Below are 6,469 nucleotides of genomic sequence, written 5' to 3' on the forward strand. Positions count from 1 at the left end.
GGAATAGCATACCATGCTTTCTGCACGAGACATTACCGTTTATAGACTTGATGCTAGCAACCTGCAACATACACGTGAACTAATTATTCATAATAATCGTTATTATGCAATTATTGAATAAACGTACATTTTGGTTTTGTCAAGGTAGCATGTATCATCATTTTCCAATTTGGCTGGGTCAGCACATGTTGTTAAACAATCACCATTGTATAATGTGACTTGGTCTTGTGTACTGCTGGCAGCCTTGTTGAAAATATTGAAAAAAATACTGACGTAGCACTCTGTAGTCGGAATCAGTCAGGAAGGAGGAAATCATGACCCAGTGTGTATGGCGTGATAGTTATACCGCTGGCCAATCACATTTTCGCAAGAGGTGACTTAATGTGGGATCTTAGCGCTCGCCCTTGTGAAGACGGTTTCGGGTTCTGCCTGTTCCCAATTATGCTTCCTCTGCTTAAAATTCAGTATTTTTGGTTCGCTTGTTCGTCAGTATATTTCATTGAAGGATACTGTAAAGTTGGCATCATTACCGCGTTGTTGCAAACACGTTCATATCGCAGCTACAAACAATATAATTTCGTATGTTTAGAGAAACATTTAGCTGTAGAAGCATTTGATTTATCGGCTTCAGCTGACTTAGCACATAATGTCATTTTTGCTTTGTCTTTTTATATTGGAACATATTAGAAAATCAAAATTTTGTAATTCATTTTCATAATTAGTTAAACGAACAGTTTTATCGCTATATAGAATGACATCTTGACGTCTTTTTAGGGAACGATAGTTTTGATTATCCTCACATATGTATTGGAAATTTATTGGAAAAAGATACGAACCATTCTCTCAATTATTTCAAGAAAATGTCTGATAACCGAAAGCAGATCCTGGCAACAGGGCTGACATCAAGTCGAAAATGCATCCCAACCTGGTACAATTTTGACAAGAGTGGATCGGAACTGAACCTTACAGCTACCACGAAAAATGATGAATACTATTTGACCGAAAGCCAAACTTCAATTCTGGAACATCATGTACAGGTAAATGCTAGTTATATCATTTATATTGTACAAGAAGGGCACTAGAATTGTACCTGCTGCTCCCCTTGTGTGATCGTACGAGGTGACTTAGCTTGGAATCTGCTCATTTCTCATCTTTCTGAAAACTTTCCTCTTTCTTATGTCTTCTTTGTCATTGCTTCCCTTTCTCCCATGTGAGGAAGGCTTTGCGTTCAAATCCCTGGGCGAGGCATACCAGAGTCTTTTAAAAGTGTAGTTGCTGCTGCTTAGTGCTTGTTTCCCGTTGCCAGTATAATGTGACTGGGTAGATGTCCTTCTGTTGTCTTCAGCAGTATACTTCAGTGAGATTGCACTATAAAGTCAACACCAATTTCACAAAGAGACAATCTCGAACATACAAAAGTGTCCCGAAACTCACACACTACGCGAATGCAGTTTGCATACAAAGACAGTCGTCCTTAGATCGCCTTAACTGTTGATAGTGCGTCAAACACAACACTAGATTATCTTCGCCATCTTCGAATACACAGGTATAATAGGATGATTCCAATTATGTCGGAGTACCGGGAAAAGATGAAATTTAATGCTTGAAATCGATAGCTTTTTCAAGAGAACATAACGTCGACGTTCCCATTACTAATCATAGTGGGCCCACTGAAGAATCTTAGATTTCCTGTAGTGTACTCTATTAAGGTGCATTGAAGAGACCAAGATATGATAAAACTTCTTTCCTCAAACTGCAACACTTGGGATCGTAAATCTTTCCCTTCTAACCTCACTGATCTCTGTCTTTTCTTTGTTATGTTTTTGTTTTTTGTAGTTTTTTTTCTGTATGTGTCTTCTTGACAGCCGTCCTTATATGACCCTGGCTGTTTCGAGTAGGTTAAAACCATGAAAACAAAACCATACTGATAACGTCAATTAGTGTTTTAATCATATCCCATACAAAATGTTCATTCCATAGTATATCTAGTTTGATGACTTTGGTAAATTAATTACAAGTTTAACAGAGTGAGTCTGGCATTCATTAACAATGACGCACAGGATCCTGATAGTTTGCATGGACGCTCCTTAGGGGACAATATTGTACACTTGACAGAAATATCGCGTTGAAATTCGTGACTATCGTCATCTATGCGGATAACATTAATTAACTGCACATGAAATACATGAATAGTATTACATATCATTCGAACAATAACCATTTCATTGTACATACAAAATATTATCAAAAAGAAGACCAAAAACAAACGCTACCTGAAATGTGAACAATTTTTCTATATCATTGTAACAGGATATCATTCCTCGGATTCCATATGACTTTAAAACATTGACACTGTCTGTAAGTAAAACAAACACTGTGTTACTATTTTTACCACAATGTCACTAGTTAGCAATAATCATTAAAAACCATTACCATCAAATGGTACATACCAATGCTAACTTAAACGTAAACAAAATTTCTCTCCCATTTTACAGGATATAATTCCTCGGGTTCCATATGACTTTACCTTAGTTGACCTCGGAAGTGGAGACTGTTCCAAAACGAGATATGTTATAGATGAGCTACTGAAAAGACAGCAGAATCTTTCGTTTTTCCCGGTAGATATTTCTAAAGGTAAGTAACCAAGTATCGGCGATTTAATAGAGTGTCGTCAAAAACGTTTAGATGTATTATTTTATTATTCTTTGTTTTCAGAATTTCTTTTGAGTTCTACAAAGAAACTAGAACAAGAATATGGCGACTCGCTCGTTGTCACACCTATAGGAGCTCACTACGACCAAGGAATAAAGCAATTGAAGTGAGTCGCGATAATATATGTTGATGATAATAATTCAAATCATAAGTAAGGTTCGGAAATACAAACTAGTCATTGAAAGTCATTTCATGATGTCATTTTATACTTAAAAAAAAGAAACACAATAACTTTGCTCTGTACAATGCTGTTTTCTGTTGCGAAAAATGAAATGTTTTATCAGGAAAGACAATAAGTATGATCTCTATTCTCGACTTCCAGCCCTAAAATCATCAAAACATGAATATGGCATTGTCAGTTAGCTTCGTAATTTATAACCGTGTGATTTGATTATGTAGGACGGATTCATATTCAAAATATCATTTAACGGAGGTTTAAGGTTTTATGATATAATATCAACATTTGTGTTGTACTGTCCCAAGAGGAAGCTCTTCAAGCCAAAATTCATAGATTTTTGATAATTATGCACGGTGATAAGGCTTGTGCATCTATATCGGGCGGCCTTGTTACGCATTTGTCAAAGTATAACTGCGCTGTGGCTTTATGCAATACGGTCAAAGAAATATAGAAATTGTCAATTCACAATGACACCATATTTGTTTTGTTTTTTGTTGTTGTTTTTTTTTAGAAATATAGGGATTTTTTTTTTGTGACTGCATCGAAGTGAATTTATGCAAAAAACAAGAGGCATGTGGACCTTAACGGTTACCTGAATTTTATAAAATAATTAAGTTAATTTGACTGTTTTGGCCCTGCCCAACAGCCTAGGAAGTCAGTCAGGGACGAACCATGAAACCGTCACCCCTGCCTGATAATTTGACGGATGCACGACTGACGACGCACAACAGACGACGCACGCCGACGGACAAAAGGCGATTAGAATAGGTCACTTGAGACTTTGTCTCGTGTGACCTAATGAAAATCAATCCTTAAAACGGTTATAGCTGGGCCGCTGCCGCACGGCAGTTTCCTGTTGCTCAGTGTGTAATTAGACCGTCTGTACATACGTTTTTGTGATATTGGGTCAGATTCTGATCACCCCAGGAGGTATTGTCTGCCTAGTCTATCACGACCACACGACAAAAATGTGGAATTCGATACATGACAGATTCAAGATTTGAGGATTTCCCGTTGGTAGATTTTGGTAAACTTCTGACTTTTGACTTATATGCAAGATATTTAAATCGTGTTCTGTTCTGTTGACCTGTTTTAGGCAGATTGAAGGTCCTAAGCTGATACTTTGGATTGGAAGTATAATTAATTTGCCGTATGACGAGCAGGTGGATACTCTCAGGATGATCTCCACCATCATGACGGGTATTTTGATATTTAGATTTTGGTGCTGTTGTTTATGCTTTGATTGGCTCTTCAAATTATGACCAAAGTATTATGTACATATGTCCATCCATCCGTCCGCCTGTACTCATATTTCATCCTTGTAGGGTGTATAGGAACCACGGAACCAAATGATTTCCAATAGACGATCATGTTAACGTTTACCACTGTACTGCTTAAATGGAGTTTTCAACACTGGTCCACTAGTCATAATTTTGAAGAATGTCATCTCGGAAACTTGTAAATAGAATTATTAAAAATTCTACCCATTTGAACTTTTTTTATATGGGGGGCCACCATCTTGTATTGATTTCAGCACTAAAAATTCACCTAAATTTACAACAAAATACACACTTAATTAACTCCCCCTGGCAAAAACAGGCTAGAAAAAAAATCTATATATTTTATATCTACATGTATTGCCCAGCCCACACATAAAACTTGAGAACTGCTCTCACCTTAATATCCAATCAGTAGGCCCCGAAGCATTCACCTTCCTGTTAAATCTTCTGCCCAAACGGGGAAAACCCACAATCTATTTTTGATTTGGTTCTGTGGTCCCTATAAGCGATTCCTTTTCTGTCAAAATATCTTCGTCGCCTGTGTGAGACGAAACTTAATGTTGTATTGATTCGTTACCAACAAGTCATCATTACAACTCACTGCGCATGTTTTTAGCGACAGAATAACCAAATAAAACATCCGTATATCACTATTGTGATAAACGTTAGTAACGAATTGTGATTTATTCCAAACACCATTTTTATTCTATACATTATTGTGAAGGTGTTCATAATCTATTTATCATTTGATATAACCACCTTTATATGCTTAATATATGTTTATCGATCAGAAATATTTATTAAAAAAAACTTCCTTCGCTTTTTTATTTCAATAAATTTATATATTTTCTGATAGTTAAAGATCTCACTACTTCATTAGTTTCTTTTAACAATTTTAAATTTGTATTGAAAATAAGATATATGTCTTCTTTTTTTTCTTTTCTTTTTTGTTTTTTGTTGTTTTTTTGGGGGGGGGGGGGGGTGGATTTTTTTTAGGGATATCGTCTCTTAATTTTTCAAATCCGTTTTAAACTGAGTTTACCATAGCTCATTATAAGTAGGCGTTTTAATTCATTCATTAGATCATAATTTTCATTAGATCAATAATATGAGATAGTTTTCTATGTTTGAATAACATTTTAATCTTGTCCAGAGTTCTTTTGACTTTTCTTGAAACCGATCTCTAAAAAACGTAACAGTATTTGTTGTTTTCGACATCTATTTAGGATTTCTTATGTTACAGAATATAACAGCTATTCTTATTCTGTCCATAACTTATGTATTTTGATAAGAATTTCGCATTGGCAGGACATTATATTCGCTGATTCATAGATTTGTCTCACATTTTGCTTGTTAAAGAATTCTCTCACCTTAGGTTGTGATAGTTCTGTCAACACCTAGGGTATGACAGATCTACGTTCTTTTAACAATACAATGACGTCGCGGCAACAATTACTTTACCTCATGTCAACAATTCAATCAGGTTATATCATCATTTTATAGAAAGGCAGTAACTGGACCACGTGTTAATAAAAGTAGGATGGGAGAAAAATAACCACAACCTACCTTGAGAACGTGGCATAGCCTGGGGTTTGACAACCTAGGGTTGGAGATTTCTGCATCACACCCTCAATGAAAAGAAATATTTTATTATTCATTACAAGATCCTCTTCGACTCTTCTACGTCTTTATGTTTGTATCGATATATAGTATGAGATATATGTGTTTCTTTTTTGTAATCAAATATTCATTGTGATATTCCTATATTGTTTTTTAGACAAATGCCGACTGGTCTTCACTGCTGACATCACACAGGACAGAGACACTATTCTTAAAGCCTACCATGATGTCGAAGGTATTTTCCTGTATTTTCTGCGATTTGTTTTATTTATTTATTTATTTATTTGTCATTTTGACTAATCGTTCGATGTTTGCTAATGTTCCTACATCAACAATGACATTATATTTGATCAGTTCTTTCAAAAAATATCTATAAACATATACTCGTCCGTTTTTTATGTTCAATTCGTTATCTGATGACCAGATGTTTGTAGTTTTGTTGAATGACAAACAGATGTTTTTTGTTTAATTTGCATTACAAACATTGAAACTATTGTTCAAATCGTTTTAAATTTGCATAATATTTTCACACTGAAACAACTCTGAAACTTTGATTTTTCACCCAAGTCGATGAATATGAAATTTCTCATTTAATATCAAATGCATAATAATGAAAATAACACTGCAATATACAATTATGTTCATTGTTGTTTTAAAATAGCAATACTTTTATGAAATC

The sequence above is a fragment of the Pecten maximus genome, chromosome 13, assembly GCF_902652985.1.
Source record: "Pecten maximus chromosome 13, xPecMax1.1, whole genome shotgun sequence".
In the NCBI taxonomy this organism is placed as follows: domain Eukaryota; kingdom Metazoa; phylum Mollusca; class Bivalvia; order Pectinida; family Pectinidae; genus Pecten; species Pecten maximus.